At 41.7% G+C, this 24,684-nt stretch overlaps 1 protein-coding gene across 10 annotated transcripts in view; it reads left to right on the forward strand.

Annotated features, from left to right (window-relative positions):
- Window positions 1–24,684, forward strand: part of FRS2 (fibroblast growth factor receptor substrate 2) — a 121,940-nt gene that overhangs the window by 22,745 nt on the left and 74,511 nt on the right. For 3 of the 10 annotated variants that reach the window (XM_051845655.2, XM_070052611.1, XM_051845658.2), the window contains exon 2: window positions 2,698–2,782. The exons of 4 other annotated variants lie outside the window; for them this stretch is intronic. The gene's annotated coding sequence lies outside the window, so the exon portion shown is untranslated. Of the gene's footprint in view, window positions 1–2,697; window positions 2,783–14,730; window positions 14,823–22,590; window positions 22,673–23,571; window positions 23,594–24,684 lie in introns of those variants that run through there. 3 more of the 10 variants (XM_051845660.2, XM_070052607.1, XM_051845662.2) reach the window with 3 other exon arrangements.

Raw genomic sequence — 24,684 nt, forward strand, 5'->3', positions numbered from 1 at the left:
GTTGTGATAACAAATATTTGGACTCGATAGTTTGATTTAAAAAACAAAACAGGTTTAAGTCTATAAAATGAAAATTATATTTAGTGCTATAGCTTTATGTTTAGATGATCAGGTCATAATCTTGTTAACAAGATACCTAATAAAGAATTCTTAACAAAAAATAAATGTGTTAACTCTTCTTAAATGCTAATGCTGAGCCGGCGCCGTGGCTCAATAGGCTAATCCTCCACCTTGCGGCGCCGGCACACCGGGTTCTAGTCCCGGTTGGGGCGCCGGATTCTGTCCCGGTTGCCCCTCTTCCAGGCCAGCTCTCTGCTATGGCCAGGGAGTGCAGTGGAGGATGGCCCAGGTGCTTGGGCCCTGCACCCCATGGGAGACCAGGAAAAGCACCTGGCTCCTGGCTCCTGCCAGGATCAGCGCGGTGCGCCGGCTGCAGCGGCGGCCATTGGAGGGTGAACCAGCGGCAAAGGAAGACCTTTCTCTCTCTGTCTCTCTCTCACTGTCCACTCTGCCTGTCAAAAAAAAAAAAAAAAAAAAAAAAAAAATGCTAATGTTGTGTATTTTCCCTTTCAAGAATTTTTAAGTTTTGTCATAAAGCAGATTGCAAGAAACTGAGAGGAAAAAGAAGGTACCAGAGTAGTAGCAGTATTGCCTGCTGTTGAATTAATTGTTCTCTTTAGTAGCAGAAACAAAAATTGTATTACATAGCAAGATTTAAAAAAGAACTGGAAAAATAATTTGAATAGTTTCTTTAAAGTTTTTGAGTTTTCTTTTTGAGGAATTGCTGTTAGGAAGATATTGTTGAATGCATAAGAGTTCGGGGGTTTTGGCATTTGAAACCTATTACCCTAGTCTTTGTCTTACCCTCTTCTTGTTTTTAACTGCCTTTTTTAAAAAAAAAAAAAAAATTTATTTGAAAGGCAGAGTTACGGAGAGGCAGAGAGGGAGAGAAAGATTTTCCATCTACTGGTTCACTCCCCAGGTGGCCACAACGGCCGGAGCTGCGCAGATCCGAAGCCAGGAGCCAGGAGCTTCTTCCAGGTCTCCCATGCCGGTGTAGGGGCCCAAGTCTTGGGCCATCCTCCACTGCTTTCCCAGGCACATTAGCAGGGAGCTGGATCTAATCGGCGCTCAACTGGGTTGCCAGCACTGCAGGTGGCGGCTTTACCTGCTATGCCACAGCGCTGGCCTCTTTAACTGCCTTTTGAAGTCAAATGATTTTGGTACCTTTTTGATTCTTTTCAAAAATATTTCTGGTGCATGTTAGCCATTTGAGATCTAGGCCTTGACCAGGACTTTTAGCCCGATAGTTTGCTTCTTTGGTGAAGCATAATGTGTAGAGTGCTGATAAAGTTATATTGCATCAATTTTATTTCTGTAATAAAAGTTACTTTAGGGAAGATACATTCTTCACCAATTATATTTTATTTTGATGAATACAATGTTGCTATAGTTGTATTTCACACTGACGGCAAAATAAGTTTTCTACCCTTATTGGTTATTGGTTACCTCTGGTATCCTAGATTTTTTAGTCATAATTAACATTGCTTACAGATGACGGAGTAGAACTATTAATGATTGAAAGGATCAAGAGAATAGTTTAAATTCTTTAACAATTTTTAAAATCAGCCATTTTTAACAAATGGATAATATGTGCAGCATGTTCTAAAATGGAAAGATCCAGAGTGGTGGGTTGTGAAAAGCAAGTCTCTTTCCCCGTGTTGACCAGGTCTCCCCCCACCCCCACAACCCCTCACTCCCAGCAAGTTTTCTGTCTTTCCCTTACGTTTTGAAAACATTCTCTTTAATGGCTGCAGAGTATCTGTTGTATGGAATGTACTATAAATTTCCTTTTTGGTGGATATTAAGCTTATTTCTTATCTTCAGCTTTTTAAATAATGCTTCGGCTTTTTAAATAATGAATATCATATGCATATTTCACACTTAGGCAAATATATCGGCACTTTAAATTTTACAGGGGGAATTTCCTTATCAATGGATAGACATTGACATTTTTGATGGATATTGCCAGGTTGCTTGGTGTAGTAGCTTCCAAAGTTAAAATGTTAGTTTTTGTAAGGTACTCTTTCAAAAAGAATGATCACTAATTGGTTATATGCTGTTTATAACTAGATTTTTTTTTTTTTTTAGATTTTGTTATAAGGTTGCAAGCACTAATCACTCCAGGTTGTACAAAGCAACTGGCATTCCCTTTGTCAAAAACGTATTATTTTAATTACCAGCACTTACTATAACTTAACTGTTTTATATAGGAAACCTTCATCTTATGAACAAATTATACTTATATAGACTTTTGGCCAGTGGCTGGGGTTGGAGAAATAGGGAGTTTAAAACTAAAAAGGAACTTGGAATTAGGCATCTATTTTTCCAATAACTTATGTACAAATGGTATTTAACTTACCAGGTCAGGCCATAAAAATTTTAAGCCATTGTATTGCATTACATTCTAACCATTGGTGGAAATGCATTCATCCTGCTGCAGCCCTGTTAGGGAACTGAATATACCCAGGATTTAGGGCATTGGCTGTGACTTCCACTGAGGTTAGGGTAAGACCTGAGAAACAGTACCTGGAGAAGGGAAGTGCATGAGGTAAGGGTGAAAGAACGTGAGTTACTACTAGGATGAATATAAGTATTTTTTTTTCTTTTCTGTTTCTGTTTGTTGCTTCTCTTCAGTGCTAGGCCGAGCTTAGGAAAGGAGCAGGAAATGGGAAAAGAAATTACTAGTTCCATCCAGAGGATCCTGGTACCTGGGATACAGGTGAGTTGAGATGAATGTATCTTGAAGGAGGTAATGGGGAGGTATGAAAATTGAGAATGTCTGTCATTGTCAGCAAGATTTATAGAGTCTGAGAAAGAGGAAATGGAATGGAAAAGGTTTCTAGGGATCAGCCATCTGTAGAGTAAACATTTATAGTTTATTTTTAAAAAAATCTTACATTGGAGGCAGGTAGGCGAACAGTGTGGAGGACATTTTAAGGGTTGTTTTTTGGGGAGAAGATAGCAACATCTTGACTCCATATGGATTTTTTTGAGTACTGTAACCATTCTTCCCACAGGAGCCCTGGCTTAAAGAGTGCTCTGTTATATCCCTGTTAGTTTACAGTTATCTAGTGCTGGTTGCACTTGAAGACGTAACAATAATTCTCTCTATTTGCTTCCATGGTAGAGCAAAACAGAGCTGACTGTACGGCCGTTGTCCTTCAGACGTGTCTAAATTTCTCAGTCTATTTATGAGTATCAACAAACATTTTGTGCATACTTCTGTCATGGGTTGAATGCGTCTATTTTCCTTTAATTTAACTTAAAACTGGTAATGGAATTCCTGAGGTTTTGAGAGAAATAGTGTTGGCAAACTTAGCTTTGAAACTAAAGGCAAATTAAGATACCAAACCAAACAGAGGGAGACTATTGCTTCAGAAAGGGATCTTAAAACTCTGCTGACAGTTGCAGAGCCAGTGTCTTGTATTTATATAGGCTTTAGATAGGAACTGATATTTTTCTAAAATTGTCGGTTTAAAAATAATTGTTACATTTGTGCATTTTAAAAGTTGCTTCTAGCATACTCTGGGTGTGCTTGAGCTCAGCCTTTTTAGCAAAGTATTCAGACATTTAGGCATCAGCCCTTTTGGTCTTTATTCTGTCTCAGACCATTTAGGATAATTAAGATGGGTTGTGGAAGTTAGGAATTTGATAAGCTTCCATTAAAATCTAATGTGGTTTTGAAAATTGCTTAAAATGGTCCTTGAGCCTGTTAAAATGTGCTGCCATCATTGGAATTAAGAAATTTAGCTAAGTGTTGCTAAAAGGACAAATGATAGCACTTGTCATTTTCATGTTTGTTCTTTAAGTATTGTTTCATTGCCTTCAGAAGCTACTAGCTGTCCATACATAGGAACTAAGAATATGCCTTTCCTTTTCAGTATATTTAATTGTAAAATCTACATCACACTAGTTGACCTCAGCTATTTATATGTGTTTTACCCATCGATCAATTAGCTTTTTGTTTGATCCACCTATATATTTTGTAGTTAGATATGTCTTAATATTTTTAAATTTCTCCAGGGCAAGAATTACGTTTTCTTGCATTCTTTGTAATTCACCACAATGCAATGTATGCTTCATTGTAGCAGATAGTTACTTAGAGCTCATTTGCCCACCTTGCTAGAGGCTGAGGATACCAAGTCTGCCTTCAAGTTCTTTATACTTCAAAAAATTTTTACTTTTTATTTTAATTTAATTTGAAAGAGAGAGAAATCCATCTGTTGGTTTGTTCTCAAAATGTCCCTAAACAGCTGGGCTTCAGCCAGGCCAAAGCTAGGAGCAAGGAGCTCAATTTGGATGCCCCAAGTGGGTGGCAGCAACTCCAGTACTTGAGCCATTGTCTGCTGCTTCCCAGGGTATACATCAGCAGGAAGCTGGATGAGAAGCCAAGTGGCCTGGGTTAGAGCCAGGCACTCTGCTAAGGGGTGTGGGTGTCCCAAGTGGTAGCTTAACCTCTGTGCCAAATGCCTGTTCCTAGTTACTTAGACTTTGATAAGAGATGCAGAAATAAGCCAAATTGTGGTTCATTAACATTTTGAAATAGCCTTTGGGAGAGCCAGAGCCCTATCTCTTTAGAGAAGATTTTTCACGGGAGAATGGTAACTAATGTTTGTAGGGTGTCTGCTGTGTGCTAAGGGCTTCTGTCTCAGTTTATCCTCCTAACAGACTTTCAGTTCAAGTATGATATGCTGGTTACACAGGAGGAAACTATTTCAGAGACGTCCTTGCTGAAGTTCACATAGCTGATGAGAGAGCCAGGATTCTAACTCAATATTCTTTTGTTTGGAACCAGGACTTTTCATTTTTAGCACTGTTGACAGTTTGAGTGGATACTTCTTGTTGGATACTTCTTTGTTATGGGGGACTGTCTTGTCCATTGTAGGATATTTAAAAAATATTCCTGGTTGTACACAGGGTCAGAACTAGGGTGAGGCCAAGAGGCACCTAGAACACAAAATTTAAGGAAACACTCACTGTCAGGTACTTGTTCATGTTAACACTGCCTTAATCTTATAACACTTGAGCAAGTTCTCACAAGCAAGGCTTTTACTTCTAGATTTTGATTGAATACATCCTGGTAAATTTATGAGAATTAAACTGCTGGATATTTAAATGTTCCTTGGAAACTGGAGATGTTTGAGATGTGATGAATGAGAACTTTTTGATGTTTTGTGTGTCCCTGGTCTCAAAACGCATACTCTTGGGCAAATGTGACTAATAAAGAAATAGCACTTAGAAGTGCTAAGTAAATACCTTCTAAATATCTCAGGGCCTAGAACCTTTCAATAATATGTTCCAGAACAAGGGAACCAATTGCTTCAAGTTAACAGAAATGTAGCAAAAACTTAATGTTGAATATACTCAGTGTATTTTGTGCCTGATAGGCCTGGCGCTTACCTGCTAGTATTGATTTTGTACCGTTAGAAGTTGCACTGTTTCCTCATGGCTGTTTCAGTCTAATAAGTATGTTCTTGTTGTATATAGGGTATAGTGTTCTCCATTCTTCTGTAGAAGGGAGTCTTTCAAGAATGGAGAAAGTAATAAGAACTTGAATTTTAGGAGTGTGCAGAACGAGTGGGGCAGGCATTTGGCCTGGCAGTTAGTATGCTTGCATGCCATCTCAGGGTGCTTAGGTTTGATTTGCAGCTCTTCCTGTTGCCTCCAGCTTCCTGCTAATGCAGACCTGAGAGGCAACAGTGATGACCCAAGAACCTGGGTTCCTGTCACCTGTGTGAGAAACTGGATTGAGTTGTGTGTTAAACTGCTGCCTGTGATGCTGGCATTAAGTGCCAGTTCAGCTACTCTGTTTCCAATCCAGTTTACTTTGAGCCTGTGTGGGAAGGCAGCAGAAGATGGCCCAAGTACCTGGGCCTCGACCACCTATGAGGAAGACACCAAGGGAGTTCCTGGCTCCTGGCTTCAGCCTGGCCCAGACTTGGCTGTTGTGGCTGTTTGGGGAATGAGAGGAGATCAGGCTGTCTGTCTCTTGCTCTGCTTCTTTTTTTTTTTTTTTTTTTTTTTTTTTTTTTTTTTTTTTACAGGCAGAGTGGATAGTGAGAGAGAGAGACAGAGAGAAAGGTCTTCCTTTTTGCTGTTGGTTCACCTTCCAATGGCTGGCGCGGCCGGCGCGCTGCGACCGACACATCGCACTGATCCGAAGCCAGGAGCCAGGTGCTTCCCCTGGTCTCCCATGCGGGTGCAGGGCCCAAAGACTTGGGCCATCCTCCACTGTACTCCTGGGCCATAGCAGAGAGCTGGCCTGGAAGAGGGGCAACCGGGACAGAATCCGGTGCCCCGACCAGGACTAGAACCCGGTGTGCCGGCGCCGCAAGGCGGAGGATTAGCCTATTGAGCCGCAGCGCCGGCCTCTTGCTCTGCCTTTCAAATAGATAATCTTGGGGAGTGAGGGAGATGCCTACCAGAATTATTACTAGTATGCCAGATTTGGAGTAAGTAGTTTTAACTTATTTTAATCATGCATATGAGGAGGTCTTCAAAATGTACATGGGAAATGTGTATTATGGAAAAACTACACAGATTTCAAATTTTTTTGCACCAAAATAAACATCTTTTAATTCTATTTTCCGCTAACCTTTTGAAGTAGCCTTCTATTTATCATCAGGTCTTTATTCGGATTTTTTTTTTAATGTACCTATTCTTTCTACTTAGAAATTTGGTACTTTCCTGGGTTGCTATGTGAAATGTATCCTTCAATGAGATATTTTTCTGAATGTGCAGTGTGCCAGTAGCACTGTGCTAGGTATTTTGAAGATTACAAAGAAAACATAATATATTCCTGACAAGAAGATTGTAGTCTGGCTGGAAAAGAAAGACTAAAACAATTATTTTATATCGCACATCTTGTCTAAACAAGAAACTAAATGTATCGGGGGACAGAAGCATTGGACCCAGTTTCCATCTTCAATCCATTCTAATAGATGGGTGGAGCCTCAGAGAAGCTAGCACAAAGAACCTGCAGCCCTGCAAGTTGTGAGATATTAAACTATTACTTCATCTGCCGTGAGAGCCATGAGGAAGAGGGTGTGCAAAGCAGGGTAGTCTGTCCTGTGTAGATCTCAGAGAGCTGCAAGAGCTTGAAGCAATGGAAGATTGGCAGAGGTTATTCTGAGTATGGGAAACACTGAGTCAGGGGAGTATTTGTGACAGTAGGCAAGCAGCCTTGAGCAGAGATTGTGTGTAGGATTATAAAGGAATAATAGCACCTTTTTGTTGATCTCCTACTAGGTACTAGTCCCATTATTACAAACCTGCTAGCTTTATGAGGTATTATTAGCCCTCCTTTTGCAAATGCATAGCTTGGGTACCTAGATATTAAAGTAACTTTAATAGGACCACACAGCTGGTAAGTGATGGAGCCATTATTTGAACAATTTGATTCTAGGTACCGTGTAATACTTTTGCATGGTAGGGTAGGGTCTAGATTATGTAAGTCCCTTAAAAGCTGTCAGGGTAGGCTTATTTTACGATTATAGGCAATGCAAAACCACTTCTGGAAGCTGTATGTGTGCGCTATTGCTCAATGACCTTCACAAAGGGCAGTGTAGGACTTAGGAGAGTCTGAACTAGAATGCTTGAATAGAAATGGAGAAGTGAGTCTGGATAGGAACATTTCTTGGAATGTATTTTTCTTTTTTTAAGGATGTATTTATTTTGAAAGTCATAGTTACAGAGAGAGTGAGCAAGCACATGCAAGAGAATGCACTTCCATCTGCTGGTTCACTGCCCCAGAAAGCCCTGGGCTGAAGCCAGGAGCAAGAACTTCATCAAGGTCTCCCATGTGGGTGGCAGGGGCCCAAACACTTGGGCCATCTTCTGCTACTTCTCCCAGGCTGTTGGCATGGAGCTGGATTGAAAGTGGAGCAGCCAGGACACCTACCAGCACACATATGGGATACCTCTCTGCGGCTTTACCCACTGCATCACAATGCTGGCCCCTATTTTTTCTTTATTATAGAAATACAGGGGCTGGCACTGTGATGTTGCGGGCTAAGCCTCCACCTGCAGTGCTGGATCCCATTTGGGTGCTGTTTCAAGTCCTGGCTGCTCCACTTCCTACCCAACTCTCTACTGTGGCCTGGGAAAGCAAGATGACCCAAGTCCTTGGGCCCCTGCACCCACGTGGGAGACCTGGAAGAAGCTTCTGGCTCCAGGCTTTGGATCAGCTCAGCTCCAGCCATTGCAGCCATTTGGGGAGTGAACCAATGGATGGAGGACTTCTCTCTTTCTGTCTCTACCTCTCTCTGTAACTCTGCCTTTCAAATAAATAAATACATCTTTTAAAAAAATATAGAAAATGTATGAAGTACAAACTTACGTAAAAAAGATTATACTTGGAGCTGGTGCTGTGGCATAGCGGGTAAAGCCGCCGCCTGCAGTGCCAACATCTCATATAGTCTCTGGCTTGAGACCCTGCTGCTCCACTTCCAATCCAGCTCTCTGCTATGGCCTGGGAAAGCAGTAGAGGAAAGTCCAAGTCCTTGGGTCCCTGCACCCACGTGGGAAACCCGGAAGAAGCTCCTGGCTCTTGGCTTGCAGCCAATTGGAGAGTAAACCAGCAGATGGAAAACTCTCTCTCTCTCTCTCTCTTCCTCTTCTTCTCTCTCTGTGCAACTCTGACTTTCAAATAAATAAGTAAATCTTAAAAAAAAAAAAAAAGAAAAGAAAAGAAAGAAAGAAAGAAAGAAATGGAACAACTGGGACACAAATTGGCACCCATATGGGATGTTTGTGTTGTAGGCTGTGGCTTTACCAGCTATGCCACACCGCCAGCCCTGTGGTATTAAATTTTAGCTAGATACGGTTACTTGCTAAATCCTCTGAGCCCAAGTCTTTTAATCAAAAAACAAACAAACAAACCCACATATACACACATGAAATGAAGAAACTAAGACTTTGTAATTAGAAGGCCTGAGGGCTTATAAAGCTATTAATTCCCATGACATGATTGATTATTAACAGTGGGTATTCTTCCTGCGTGGGGAAACACTGAGGTCTGGCAGAGGACGAGGAGTTGGCAGTGGGAATTAAGGCAGTGAGTGGTCAGACAAATGAGGACCAGAAGAGTGATACTACTCTGCAAGTCTCACAGAGGTGAGAGTTTCAAGAAGGTATCTGTATGTTAGTAAAAATTGAAGAAAAGACTTGTGAGAACTTGAATACCCAGATGTGATCCTGTCTATTAATATGCACAGGAAGTTTCTGGATTTCCTAAGGAATTCTCATGTATTTGATGTCTGCCAACTCTTGCCGATGAACATATGGGAAATGATAACATTCTCGTACTTTCTTCGTGTGTTAGCCAGTTTTATCTGGAATATAAGTGAGTGGGTGAAAATGTGAAGAAGTCACATGATGATGAGGAAAATACATTCCTGGGTTTCATTTATAGTAAATACTAGACCAACTTTTTGGTTATGTTTTATCTTACAGTTGAGATTTAGCAGTATAAATTCAATAAATGGAATTTATCAATACAGACATAATCATAAATTTAGCTGCCAATTTTAAGTGCATGGACTGTTTCTCAAAAAAGGAAGAATTCCACTCTTCTTTTGACCCTACTTTAAGGAAATTTGATTATGCCCATAATATTATAGAAATAGGGAATAATTTCAAGTGGTTACTATGCCATTTTTATTCTGAGTCATATGTAAAGGTACACACCAGCATTATTCACAGATGTGACTTTCTTTATACTTTCGGTGGGTAAGTGGGAGGAACGAGTACCGGTTTACTTGTGTTCTTGTCCTTAAGGTGAAAATTTGTCCCTCAATTCAGAGCATATTTTGAAAATTCTTAGAATTTCTGGTGGTAAAGTCATTCTACATTTCTGTGGATTACTCATAATAGTTCTTTGCTCTTTAAATTGTAAAAATCACTTGAAAGAATATTGAGCAGAACATATATATATATATATATTTTTTTTTTTTTGACAGGCAGAGTTAGTGAGAGAGAGAGAGAGAGACAGAGAGAAAGGTCTTCCTTTGCCGTTGGTTCACCCTCCAATGGCCGCTGCGGCTGCAGCCGGCGCATCGCGCTGATCCGAAGCCAGGAGCCAGGTGCTTCTCCTGGTCTCCAATGCGGGTGCAGGGCCCAAGCACTTGGGCCATCCTCCACTGCCCTCGTGGGCCACAGCAGAGAGCTGGCCTGGAAGAGGGGTAACCGGGACAAAATCCGGTGCCCTGACTGGGACTAGAACCTGGTGTGCCGGCGCTGCAGGCGGAGGGTTAGGCTATTGAGCCACGGCACCGGCCGTATGATTTTTTAAAAATTTTTTTAAAGATTTATTTTTATTCATTTGAAAAGTAAGAGTTACACAGAAAGAGGAGAGGCAGAGAGAGAGGTCTGCAATCTGATGGTTCACTCCTCAATTGGCTGCAAAGGCCGGAGCTGCGCCAATCCGAAGCCAGGAGCCAGGAGCCTCTTCTGGGTCTCCCACGTGGTTGCAGGGGCCCAAGCACCCGGGCCATCTTCCACTGCTGTCCCAGGCCATAGCAGAGATCTGGACAGGAAGTGGAGCAGCCAGGACTGGAACCGGCACCCATATGGGATGCCGGCGCCCCAGGCCAGGGCGTTAACCCACTGTGCCACAGCGCCGGCACCAACATGTATGCTTTCCATGCCTTATTTTCAAGCTTGATTCAGGTGATCTCAGTGTTTTTTTAATTAATTTATTTGAAAGTCAGAGAGAGAGAGATAGTTAGAGATACTGGTTCATTCCCCAAATGCGTGCAACAACCAGGGCTGAGCCAGGCTGAAGCCAGGAGCTAGAAGCTTCCTACAGGTCTCCCATGTGGTGCGGGGGCTCAAGCACTTGGGCCATCTTCCACTGCTGTCCCAGGCCATTATCAGGGAGCTGGATTGGAAGTGGAGCAGCTGGGATGCTAACAGGCACCCATCTGGGATGCCAGCGCCGCAGGTGAAGGCTTAACCTACTACGCCACAGCGCTGACCCTGCTTGCAGTCCAGTAATGGTAAATATGATGGGCATGAAAACAGCGTGGCTTCCAAGCATGTACCCCATTACAGTGACCCTTCCTTAGTTTTCCAGGCAAACTGATGTTTGGCCTCAGGTCTTCCCGCCGAGGGGTTACTCTTGCTATCAGGAAATCTACAGCTATAGCAGCCTATAACCTTTCCCTTCAAGGTGTTCCTTATCAGTTTTACTGTATAACGAATTACCATAAAATTGTGGCTTAGAACAAAATCCATTTATTAGCTTACAGTACTATATGTACACAATTTGGGTACAGTGTGGCTGTGTTTTTTGCTCAGTGTGTCGCCAGGTGTCAGCTGGGCTCTTTCCTTGTCTACAGTTTTTGGGCAGTGGGGGAAAAACTCACTGTGAGCTCACTTGGGTTATTGGCAGAACTGAATTCCTTGCAGCTCTGAAGCCTTGTTTCCTTGCTGACTGTCAGTTGCGAACCACTCTCAGCTTTGTAGATGTTGCCTGTGTTCTCTGCCACGTGGCTCCTTCCGTCTTCAAAGCCATCCCTGGAGAATATCCCTCATCCCTAACTGTCTAAGTCACCAGTCTCTCTGACTTTTCTTGTCTTCTAGATACAGATTTAAAGAGTTTGTAGTTAGTTCAGGATGATTCACCTGGATAATCCCCGTTTCTTCTTCTTCTTCTTCTTCTTCTTTTTTTTTTTTTTTCTTTTTTTTCTTTTTTTTTTTTTTTTGACAGGCAGAGTTAGACAGTGAGAGAGAGAGAGACAGAGAGAAAGGTCTTCCTTTTGCTGTTGGTTCACCCCCCAAGTGGCTGCTACGGCCAGCACGCTGCACCGATCTTAAGCCAGGAGCCAGGTGCTTTCCTCCTGGTCTCCCATGAGGGTGCAGGGCCCAAGCACTTGGGCCATCCTCCACTGCACTCCTGGGCCACAGTAGAGAGCTGGACTGGAAGAGGAGCAACGGGACAGAATCTGGCACCCCGACCGGGACTAGAACTGGGTGTGCCGGCGCCGCAAGGCGGAGGATTAGCTTAGTGAGCTGCGGTGCCGGCCAAATCCTTGTTTCTTTTAGTCAACTTTCTTCAAGTTAACCTGATTTCATGGGAATAAAAGTCCATCATTAACAATCCCAGGGACTTTGCAGGGATCTTGGATCTTAGAATTCTGCCTGCTACAGACATTGCCCACTGCATGACTGCTGCTAAGTGTGTGTTAAGAGGACCATTGGCATTGTCCTTCATGCATCTTGCTATGGCCAGAATCCATCAGCATGTGTGGTGATGGTAATAGGTTTCTCTTTGGGCTGCTGAGAGGAGTTGGGGCAGAAGTTTGTAGGAACTGGCTGAAGTAGTGGCGCATGCTCCTCTACTTCCCTTTTCTGTGCTGGGGGTGACGTGGGGGAATGATAGCTTGGGAAAGAAAGAATAGAAGAATAGGTTCTTAGTTTCCGTGTTACTGCCAGGGCACAGAGGTTAGCTGTTAGAAATGAATGCTGAGGGGTTTTTTCCCCTCAAAGGAAAATGAGTATTATTTTGTTTATCTATAAGACTTGAAAATACAATGTTTTTAAGGGAAATGAAAGCATAGGACTAAGAGGTGGAAATGACTTTACTGAGACTAAATGAAACAAAATATAAATTATAGAGTAAAATAACCTGTCTATACTGTTAGCAATTTGCATCCTATTATAATATAAATATACCCCTTATTTGTGGGGGGTATGCTCCAGGGCCCCAAGTGGATGGTGTGAAACTGCAGATAGTACCAAGCTTACATATTTTCTTCTATACATACATATGTATGATAGTTTAACTTATAAATTGGGCAATATAATTTGTATGTTATGTAACTAGTAAGAGATTAGCAACAATAAAACAGAACAATTATAACTATTTTATAGTAAAAATTATGTGAATGTGTGATCTTTCTCAAAATATCTTATTGGATGGTATTTACCCTTTTTGTGATGAGGTGAGATGATTACATGGCCTGCTTGATGAGATTAAGTGAGTTGAATGATGTAGGCAAGCTAACATAGCACTGTGTCATAATGTAAGGGTAACTGGAACGCAATCACTGTGGTACTGTGACAGTGGAGCCGATACCTGAGACAGCTACTGATCGACCAATAGGTAGCATGTATAGCATAGGTATGTTGGCCAAAGGGATGATTCATGTCCTGGGCAGGACAGAATGGGCTGGTGCAAGATTTCACACCACTGCTCAGAACAGTGTGCAGTCTAAAACTTTCACATTGTTTATTGCTGGAATTTCCCATTGAATACTACAGTTGATTATGGGTACCTAAAACGGAGGAAAGCAAAAGTGCAAGTAATGGGGAACCATTGTGTTTTTTCTAATAGATTCTGTGTGTGTAACACTGGTATTTTTGCTGAATGTATGGGTTATACAAAATGTGTGTTATTATAATTTTAAAAACAAATTTCCTTTTTCCTCAAAGTAAAATCACGGAACCTGATGGAAATAAGTGGACAACTGGTTTCAGTTCCTCATTTTTTAAGTTGCTTATAATTGTGCATCTGGTGGAAATCTGGTGGTGGAAATCTAATTCTTAATTTTTCCTCTTTTCATTCCTAAAAAACTGGATGGGATGTGTTACCTAATATTATCAAATGGGGATAGGGAAGCAGAGGAAGTGTCAACTTTTTTAAAATTTTATTTATTTGAAAGAATTACACAGAGAGGTAGAGACAGAGGTCTTCCATTCGCCGGTTCACTCCCCAGATGGCCGCAACGGCTGGAGTTGCACCAATCTGAAGGCAGGAGATTCTTCTGGGCAGGAGATTCTTCTGGGTCACCCACGTGGGTGCAGGGACCCAAGAACTTGGGCCATCCTCCACTGCTATCCCAGGCCACAGCAGAGAGCCGGATTGGAAGAGGAACAGCCGGGACTAGAACCGGCGCCCATATGGGATGCCGGCACTTCAGGCCAGAGCATTAACCTGCTTGCACCATAGTGCCAGCCCCTCAACTTTCTCTTAAAAAAAAAAAAAAATTTTATTTATTTTAAGAGAGAGAGAGAATCATCCATCTGCTGGTTGGAAGTGGCTGCAAAGGCCAGGATTGAGCCAGACTGAAGCTAGGAGCAGCAGCTTCTTCCAGGTCTCCATGTTGGTGCAGGGGCCCCAGGACTTGGGCCATCCTCTGCTGCTTTCCCAGGTACATTAGCAGGGAGCTGGATTGGAAGTGGAGCAGCCGGGACTTGAACCGGCACCCATATGGGATGCTGGGGCTTAACCTGCTATGCCACAGTGCCAGCCTTGTCAACTTTCTTTTGTAGTAGATGGGCTTTGGCTCAGTGTTTTGGGAATATGGATATGGCTTTTTTTTTTTTTTTTTTTTTTTTTGACAGGCAGAGTTAGAGAGAGAGACAGAAAGAAAGGTCTTCCTTCCGTTGGTTCACACCCCAAATAGCCACTACAGCCAGCGTGCTGTGCCAGTCCAAAGCCAGGAGCCAGGTGCTTCCTCCTGGTCTCCCATGTGGGTACAGGGCCCAAGCACTTGGGCCATTCCCATCCTCCACTGCCTTCCCGGGCCACAGCAGAGAGCTGGACTGGAAGAGGAGCAACGGGATAGAACCCGGGTGCCAGCGCTGCAGGCGGAGGATTAGCTAAGTGAGCTGCGCCGCCGGCCTGGGAATATGGTTTTGTAAAACATTTCTCTGCTTTTACAGTGATGGGAGAATAGTATTCATTGTGTGGCTACCCTTTGAGAATATCCATAAAATGAATATACATAATACGACTTAATCTGTTTAATGAAAGGGTAAGTACTAACACTTTTCTCATACTTAGGAAATGTTTTGAACAATTAACACTAGTAAACAATGTATGTTTTGAAATGTATAGGTGGTCTTAGTTCCATCTAAATAAGATTAGTGCTTAAAAGACATGTAATGGAACATGAAAAGTTCTATTAGACATGGAGCTATGTTGGGAGCAGATAGCATCCCATTTCCAATTTTGAGATTGGGTACAGAAATATCCTAGGGCTGGAAATAGGCATAGTAAATTGCACCATCAAGAACCTTTTGTGTATTTCTAGTTGAGGAATGGTCTTCATTGACTTCGCATGGAAAAATGTGTTCTAAACTCAGTATGCTTTTAGTATTGTACATGGGACCTAATATTTTATGATTACTCTGTATGAGTGATTTTCTGCAATGCAATCTGTCTTTTTTTTTCCTGTGTTCATCTTCAATTAATTAGAACCTGACCTTGCTTCTTGTTCCAGAAGTGTTTCATTAATTTTTCTTGTCTTATTTTTATTTTCATATTTTCTTTAATTAATGTTTTTATACTGACATAAAAATTTCTCCTAGTACTTTAAAAATTATGAGACCATAAAGTTGTCTTCAGATGGCTTTTATTTTCACCCTAAAACTGTTTGAATTGGCTTGTAAGACATGCTTATTTTGCGTAAATTTTTCTTTATGGAGAAGAGTCACTTATAACATTAACACTTCTGGGCATTGTTTCAAAATTTAATTTATTGCTTAATGCTAATTAGAGTTCCAAAAGTCTGGTAGTGTTTTGGTTTTTGTTCTATATCCCCAAAGAGTATATTTGATTTTGTTGTTTTAATTGGATTCTATAACATTTGAATTGGTTTGATCCCAGATCCTTCATAAAATTATAATCAACTTTTAGTAGTGTCTCCAATATATCTAGTAGTTTAGAATAGTACTACAAATATAATTTTATGCTGATAAATTTGGAAAGAACTGATGTGTATTCCTTAGGGAATGCTATTTGTATAATTTGTGTTTTCATTTTATTTGAAAGACAGAAACAGAGATGGAGAGGGCCAGAGAGATCTTCTATCCACTGGTTACCTCCCCAGATGCCTGCAGCAGCCATGGCTGAGACAGGCTGAACCCAAGGAACCAACAACTCTGGGTCTCCCATGTGGGTGGCAGACATGCAAGTATCTAAGCCATCACCTGCCGCCACCCAAGGTGCACCTAGGCAGGAAGCTGGATCAGAAAGGAAGTAGCTGGCAATGAACCAGGCACTGTTATATGGGTTGGGGGTGTCCCAAGAGGTGACTTAAATGCTATACCAAGTGCTTGCCCCTACGAATATATATTTAGTAATTCTCTAATAAAATAATGCCATCAATGATGCATTTATATTAAATAGATATAATGTTATTGCTATGCTCAGCTATTTGATAAAATTTTATAGTGGCAACAATAGAATTGTGTAATTTAATTTTTGATAAACTGGAGCAGTTTTTATAGCCTCTATATGATTGTCACTGAAATGTAACTAAAGTTAAATACCATCTAATTATCGTTTGTAGTACATTTCATTGGCCCAAAGTTGTGTTTTTTTATTTTTAAAGATTTTATTTATTTGAAAGGCAGAGTTACATATAGAGCAAGGGAGAGAGAAAGAGAGAAGGGTCTTCTATCCACTGGTTCACTCCCCAAATGACAGCATGGCCAGGGCTGGGCAGGCCAAAGTTAGGAGTCAGGAGCAGGGACCCAAGCATTTGGGCCATCCTCCACTGCTTTCCTAAGCTCATTAGCAGGGAGCTGAATCAGAAGTGGAATAGAGGGGCTGGTGCTGGGGTGTAGCCGGTAACATTGCCTGCAGTGCTGTCATCCCATACGGGTACCAGTTCAATTTCTGGCTGTTCTACTTCCTGTCCAGCTCTCTTTTGTGGCCTTGGAATCCAGTAGAAGATGGCCCAAGTCCTTGGGCCCCTGCACCCACATGGGAGACCTGGAAGAAACTTCTGGCTCCTGGCTTTGGATCGGCACAGCTCTTGCCATTGCAGCCATCTGGGGAGTGAACCAGCGGATGGAAGCCCTCTCTCTCTCTCTGCCTCTGCCTCTGCCTCTCTGTAACTTTGCCTTTCAAATAAGTAACTAAATATTAAAAAAAGAAGAAGAAGAAGAAGAAGTGGAGCAGCTGGGACTTGAACCAGTGCTCATATAGGATTCTGGCATTGAAGATAGTGGCTTAATCTACTACACCACAGCACTGAACTTGGCCCAAAGTTCAACAAGTTTGATACATGATCATTGAAACAGCTTAATAATAAAATCCTGTCTAGTCAGTGAAATACTTTAATGAGTGTTACTATTCTTTTTTTTTTAAAGATTTATTTATTTATTTGAAAAGCAGAGTTACAGAGAGGCAGAGAAAGAGGGAGATCTTCCATCTGCTGGTTCACTCCCCAAATGATCGCGAAGGCTAGAGCTGAGCTGATCTGAAGCCAGGAGCCTGGAGCTTCATCCAGGTCTCCCATGCAGGTGCAGGAGCCCACGCACTTGGGCCATCTTCTACTGCTTTCCCAGGCCACAGCAAAGAGCTGGATCAAAAGTGGAGCAGCTGGGTCTTGAACCAGCACCTGTATGGGATGCTGGCACTGTAGGCAGTGGCTTTACCTGCTATGCCATAGCGCCGGCCCTGGTTACTATTTATTTTTGATTTTATAAAACACTGATCTGAGGTTCTGATTTGCTGTTGATAGCTACTACATTGGTTTCCTCATTAATAGATACAGATGATATAATTTTAAATGCTAATCTGAGAAATGATCAGACTGAAAATCACCTAACATATCCAAAGGTAAATAGAAATAATTGTCCACCCAGAGCTGCATGATTGCTTGATAGAGTGATTATGAATGTGCATTTTGAGGTCAGGCCACATGTGTGTGAATGCTGGCTCCACCATGCACTAAGCTGTGTTTTCAGTGAGTTGGTCTCTGTGTGCCTCAGTGTCTTCATCTACATAATGAGAATGACATTGGTAGCTGTGTCATAAGTTTGCTGGAGGATTAAAGTAAATTGTAAAGTGCTTAGAACAGTCAATAGCATATGTAGTAAAAGTATTATATAAATGTTGGTTAAATAAATATAATTTAAAGTTATATCTATCTATATGTGGTATATAGAACAACTCATTTGTCTTATCCTTTGTCATTACCAGAATCCAGGAAACCTTTGCACATTGCAGCCTTCCTCAGATGTTCACCAGTTTTTCAGTCTTACTCTTAGTGCCATCACCTTCCCACCGTTACTTTCACCTCCACTTCTTGTACTAGTGCTTCTGGTAACAGCAACTACTGCTACTACTTTGTCTTTTCATCGTCATCGTCCTCAGACACTTGTCAAGGTATTCTCTGACAGAATTGGGATTAAGGCTGGTCCTCTCCTCTGGGTCCATTGCTCTTCATTATTAGGCTACAACTGCATTTGGGGATGGAAGGTTGTCTGGCTCTCTTGTGCCTCCTTTCAGAACTCCCTTCCTCTACTCTTCACAATGACCTGTAGACACACGGAACGATATTCAAAGGGAGAACTGTTAGACCCTTCTGTGTACCAAGTAAATGGGATCACTTCATTCAGTTGTGAATCCTGTGGAAGAAGGGAGCACTTGACTGTTGCTTAGGGGTGTTTCCAGTGGGAATGTTATGGAAGAGCACAGGAATCTTTTGAATTAGGGTGTGGGAAAGCAAAAGGAAATGAGAAGATAAGGGACCTAAATGCTGGACTCCTGGTTTTCAGTTTGTGATGAGTAGTGATCTAGTCTGGGATACAGTGCTCAGTAAATGTGCCATTTACAGTTGTCAAAAACTAACGAGATAGCATTATAATTTCTGAGAGTGTTCCTAATAACTTTGTGATCAGTATTCATCTGAGGATACTTCAGAAGTCCATGGAAAATGGAATTATAAAAGATAGTTTTGCTTTAGTGCAAAAATGTTTTGAAATACATCCTTGCAAGGAGTCTTCAAAAGGTTTAGGAAAAATATATATTATAGAAAAGTAGTACATGGGTTTCAAAATTTTTTTGCACCTAAATGAGATTATTTCAGAGACAGAGAAATCCCATCTGCTGGCTCAATCCCCAAATGCCCACAACATCAAGGGCTGTGTTGGGTTGAGGCTGGGAGCCAGGAATGCAGTCTGTGTCTTCTATGTGGGTGGAAAACACCATTATTTGAGCCGTCACATCACCACTGCCTGCTGCAGTCTGCATCAGCAGAACCTGGAGTCAGGAACCAGAACCAGGTATTGAACCAGGTGCCCTGATGTGGGACATGGGCATCTTAACCGCTAGGCTAGACACCCACCCCTAAACTTACCTTTGAATTCTGTTTTCCAACAAATTTCTTGAAGTACCCTCTTATGACGTAACTTGTGGATTTCATGAATGTCATTTTTATAGTGTTTCATTTATATATATTATGCTTTTTACCTTGTTTTCAATCCCTATTTGTGTAACTGTCAGCTTACAGCCAGAATAATTTCGATAGAACATTGTAAAACTTCTGGGTGTGAACTCCTCGGAACTATGACTTTGACCTAAGCACTGCTGTCTTCTCTAACCATCAGAATGTCCAGTAGGCTAGAGGAAGCACAGAGTATAGTAACAGATCTCAGTTTTGATGATACCGTTTTGTGATCTTAATTGAGACCCATGGACTGTTGTGCGTTACAGCATAATTCCTTAAAGCTGATATTTTTGAGGCTGGCCCTATGGCACCGGCATCTCATCTAGCTTTGGTTTGAATCCCAGCTGGTCCACTTCCTATCCAGCTCCCTGCTGATGAGCCTTACAAAGCAGCAGAGGATGGCCCAAGTGCTTGGACCCCTGCACCCACATAGGAGACCCAGATAAAGCTCCTGCCTCCTGGCTTCAGCCTTGCCCAGTTCTGGCTATTGTGGCCATTTTGGGAGGGAACCAGCAAATGGAAGATCTCTCTGTGTCTCTCCCTCTCTTTCTCTGTAACTCTGCCTTTCAAATAAATAAGTACATCTTAAAAAAAATCTTTTTTTAAAAAATAATGTCTATAAGCACCCTGTTTTTGGTTGATGTAGGATACTGAGGTTGATAATACTCTAACAAGTCCAGTGTAAAACTCTTAATAGATTAAGACTGTAAAGTATAGTGTAGTATTATGGATATGTTAATTATAAGATTGGGAATCAGGAGATACCAGCAGCTGTCATATAACTTTGTCGCCAAGTGTGGTTGACCTCTTTTGTCAGTTTCTCATTGTGGACATGGAATAATAATGCTTTTATTCTCTCTGAAATAACAGAGTAAGTCCAACTGAAATACTGTAAACATTTATTAATATAGGATACACATAGATAGATGTGAGTTGGGTCAGTTTTTTGTTTTAGGTTGAGGACAATTTCTCCTTTCTTTACTACTTTATTTTTCCTTTGCTGGGTGATAGTCTCTTAGATTACGTATCTTTTAGAATTTTTATTATATTTTCTTTAATATATAACAAAACCTAGAGGTAAGGAGTAGCATTCATCTTTCTCATCTCTTCAAATGCTCTTTAAAAAAGAAGATTTATTTTATTTATTTGAAAGAGTTACAGAGCTGCTGGTTCACTCCCCAGATGGCTGCAACAGCTGGAGCTGTGCCGATCTAAGGCCAAGAGTCAGGAGCTTCTTCTGTGACTCCCATGTGGGTGCAGGGGACCAAGGACTTGGGCCATCTTCTACTGCTTTCTCAGGCTGTAGCAGAGAGCTATATCAGAAGAGGAGCAGCTGGGACTAGAACCGGCTCCCATATGGGATGCTTGCGCCGCAGGCCCAGAGCTTTAATCCTCTGTGCCACAGCGCTGGCCCCCAAATGCTCTTCTACTTTAAGACCCAGTTTAAGTCCTACTTTTAAGCTCTTTATTATTTTCTCCTCTGAATTTATAATTTTGTAATTTAGTTCCCAGTCATTTCACTATGTTATGTTGTTCATGAACTGTTTTCATGTCTTAAACTTGGCAGGCCTACCACACCGCCTTCTTACCCTCTCTCCCATACCCGTGCATTTTGTATTCCTTGGTAAGTGTTTTGTCTCATGCCCGTCTCTCTCATTCCCTCACATGTGGGTACTCACTGATAACTATTGGGATTTTCCTTGGTTGCTGTATCTCCCACTGTTTCTTGTCTAATTTATGTGGGTGTGCAGTGTAAGCTGTAGTAACAAATGGGATTTTAATACTCTAAGCCTTTGTGATAGTTCTTTAATTATTTACGAGTCTGTCGCACAGTCTATAAGTGAAATTGAACAACTGTATGTTGTAGATCAGCATAGTCCGTTGTACTGCTGGAAGAGCAAAGAAGGTGAATCATTTTTATTATGAGAAGAGCTTCATGAATTTTTTAAAAATTCAGTAGATTCTGATGTAGTTGATCATGGTTTTTTTTTTTTTTTTTTTTTTTTTTTTTTTTTTTTTGACAGGCAGAGTGGACAGTGAGAGAGAGAGACAGAGAGAAAGGTCTTCCTTTTTGCCGTTGGTTCACCCTCCAATGGCTGCCGCGGCCAGCGCGCTGCGGCCGGCACACCGCGCTGATCCGATGGCAGGAGCCAGGAGCCGGGTGCTTTTCCTGGTCTCCCATGGGGTGCAGGGCCCAAGCACCTGGGCCATCCTCCACTGCACTCCCTGGCCACAGCAGAGGGCTGGCCTGGAAGAGGGGCAACCGGGACAGAATCCGGTGCCCCAACCGGGACTAGAACCCGGTGTGCCGGCGCCGCTAGGCGGAGGATTAGCCTAGTGAGCCGCGGCGCCGGCCCTGATCATGGTTTTTAATCTCGTGCTTTGAAGCATTTTTTTCTGGAATGAGGTTCTGGGTTTTGACTGTGCAGAAGGATGTTAATTCGATTATATTTAGTTGGTGGATTTGTACACACAAAAATGTGACTTTTAAAAAGTTGCAGGTTGGTTCTTGCAGATAAGATTGTTTCCTGTTTTCTTTTGCATGTTTAGTACTTTGTATGTTTTTCCAGGAGGTAGCCTTTCAGTTTGTCCATTTGTATTATTTGACAGTCAAACTTAAATTAAGTTCACTTCTACCATCAATTAAGTTCACCTCTACTGTCACCATTCAAAATATCAACATTTGGAGTTAACCCAAGAGTTGCAAATAATATAAGCTTTTCTAAAAGGTATCCGAATATATATTCTTGGGGGAATAAATAAATAAAGTCCTATATTTAAAGAGAGGTCTTAAATAGACTTTAGAATTGCTGCTTGTCCAAAGTATTTCTCTAGTGAATCACGTACTGTAGCAGTTAATAAACTGTGCTACAAGAAAAGCATTTAGTATGATTGGTCTCAGAATCACTGAAAGTTCTAAGAATTGACAGAAATCAACAATACTAGTTGGAGAAAATGATGTATACTTTAGACCATTTTAGATCTTTCAACATCGTGACAAAATCTGCGTTTCTTAATTTTTAATTTTAAAATTAAAGAGGTATTTGTACATTGCAGTTTAAAAAGTCAGTTGTATTACAGGGCTAATAAAAACAGCAGTTTCCTCATCTTTTTTTCTCACTAACTCCAGCTCTCAGTCTTCGGAGGCAGTTTCATTTCTGTTTCATGTTTGATGTTTGTTATCATTTTTCAGAAAGCGGTCATTCTTCCTGTTGTGTTGGCCGGGCTATAATTGCCCAGACCCATGGGAACCCCTCGCTTCCCTCCGTCTCTCTGGCACACCTATGATGTGCAAGATGTGCTGCTGTGCTAAGCCATTTTCTCTGCTTGCTCATGGCAGGATAACCGGCCCTACCGTGAGAAACGCTTTTTGGGAGAGACTGTTACCCATAAACGATGTTGTGATTCAGGATGCAGTTGAGGTATTTGCTCTTCTGTGCCGCTTTTCTTTGAGAGCCCTAGGCAGAGCTAATTTCTCCTTCTGTGTCTTGACACCTGTGACTAATTCTGCTTTATTCTTTCTACTTTAGATCTGTTTGCACTAGACATGTGCTTATGTGATCTGTCTCCATCTTTTCTTAGTGTATTCTGATGTTTTGGAGAATGTTCCCGTATCCTGAGACAGTGTAGGCTCCCAGTCGTAGCTAATAATCCATTTGGATTGACTGAACATCCTATTTTCTGGCAAGCATATTATTGTTGTGCCCTTGATCACTAATACCCACTGAAAGCTGTGCCAAAAACTGTTTTAAATGCTTTCGCTTGGGAGGCAATACTTTGTGGTGGTTAGGGGTGTGGCCAGAATGCCTGGGTTCAGAGAAACAGGCAAGCTTCTTTGCCTCTCTGTGCGTCAGCTTCCTTACCTATAAACTAGAGATAATTCCTACCGTTATGGGGATTAGATTAGTGCATCTAAAGTGTACAGTGTCTTCTAGTCGGTTTACTCTATATCTTTATTGGGCTATTGCCTGCTATAATAGCATTGGAACCTGTGAATGAAAGTCAAAGTAAAATGACAAATCAATGTCATATTTAAAACATTTAGCGCTTTGAAATTCTTTGTATATAAATAGATTCTGAAATTATCTCTAGGGACAGTAACAGATTATGGAATTTTTTTTAAGCTTAAATTTCCCCTCAGGAGGAATTTTATTGATGACTCCGGTTTGTTTCCTCCCCAAAGGCCAATTACAACCAAATGAAGTGAAGAGTAACCTGAATATTTTATTGTCTTCATAATAAAACAGAAGCTGAAGCTTAGAACTGGATCACTTGGCCCTTTCTCTGTGAATTTCCTGCTGGTTCAAAATGTTGACATCTCTTAACAGCCAACATTCTCTGAGGTCTGCAACTGGGGTCTCCACTGTCCAGCCCCTGCTCAGCCTTCCCTGTAGCTTGAGCCTTCTTCCAGAAGTCAGCGTAGTCTGCCCACCATGGTCACTCCTCCTGTCACAACGCAGCTTTCCCTGGGCAGACAGGCTCTAGGCCCCTTTTAACACCATGTCACTTCATGGGGTTGGTGCTTGCCACACAGTTTACAGGTTGATGGGTTTTAGGAACATTCACCATGTTGACCGGAGTGCTCTGAGCATGGGAAGAAAGAGGGTGGGCTGGAAATGGAAGTATACAGATTATGGCATTGAGGTCATAAACTGAGAGAAGTAAAGTGTTACATGCCTGCTAGAGTATTGGTTTCTTTAATGTACTCAGATATTCGAATTCACTTAAACATACGGAAATAGATCGAATGGCATGCTTTTCTCTTTCTAAGAAAGGTTTTATGCAGCCCATCAACACATTTGAAATGTGACATAGTTTGTCTTTTTTAATTTTTTTTAAGATTTAAGATTTATTTTTATTTTATTTGAAAGGCAGAGTTAACAGAGAGAGAATCTTCTACTTGCTGGTTGACTACCCAAATGACTGCAGCAGTCATGGCTGAGCCCTGCTAAAGCCAGGAGCCAGGAGCTTATTCCGGGTCTCCTATTTGGGTGGCAGGGGCCCAGGCACTTGGGCCATCTTCTGCTGCTTTCTCAGGTGCTTGAAGAGGGAGCAGGATGGTAAGTGGAGCAGCTAGGACTTGAGCCAGCGCTCATATGGGATGCTCGCATTGCAGGCTGTGGCTTAACCCACTACGTCACAATGCCAGCCCCATGATTTGTCTTCAGTTTGGCAGGCTGCTCTGCTCTGTTCTCCCTGCAGAGACTGTGTGCTGAGGGAAGGGAAACCTCTTTCATTCATTCAGCAGTCATAGAACACTTGCGCATATGCCAGATATTATAGATTACAATGTTTTCTTAAGGAACCACCATCTTAACATCTTTTCAGTAATAGCAAAATCAGATGTTCTGACAGAACATACTTCTGGTCCCAGAATTCCATTTATAATGTTAAGTAAATGGTGTGGACATGTGCACAGAAATTCATGTTCAAG

This window comes from Oryctolagus cuniculus, chromosome 11 (genome assembly GCF_964237555.1).
Source record: "Oryctolagus cuniculus chromosome 11, mOryCun1.1, whole genome shotgun sequence".
NCBI classification, from domain to species: domain Eukaryota; kingdom Metazoa; phylum Chordata; class Mammalia; order Lagomorpha; family Leporidae; genus Oryctolagus; species Oryctolagus cuniculus.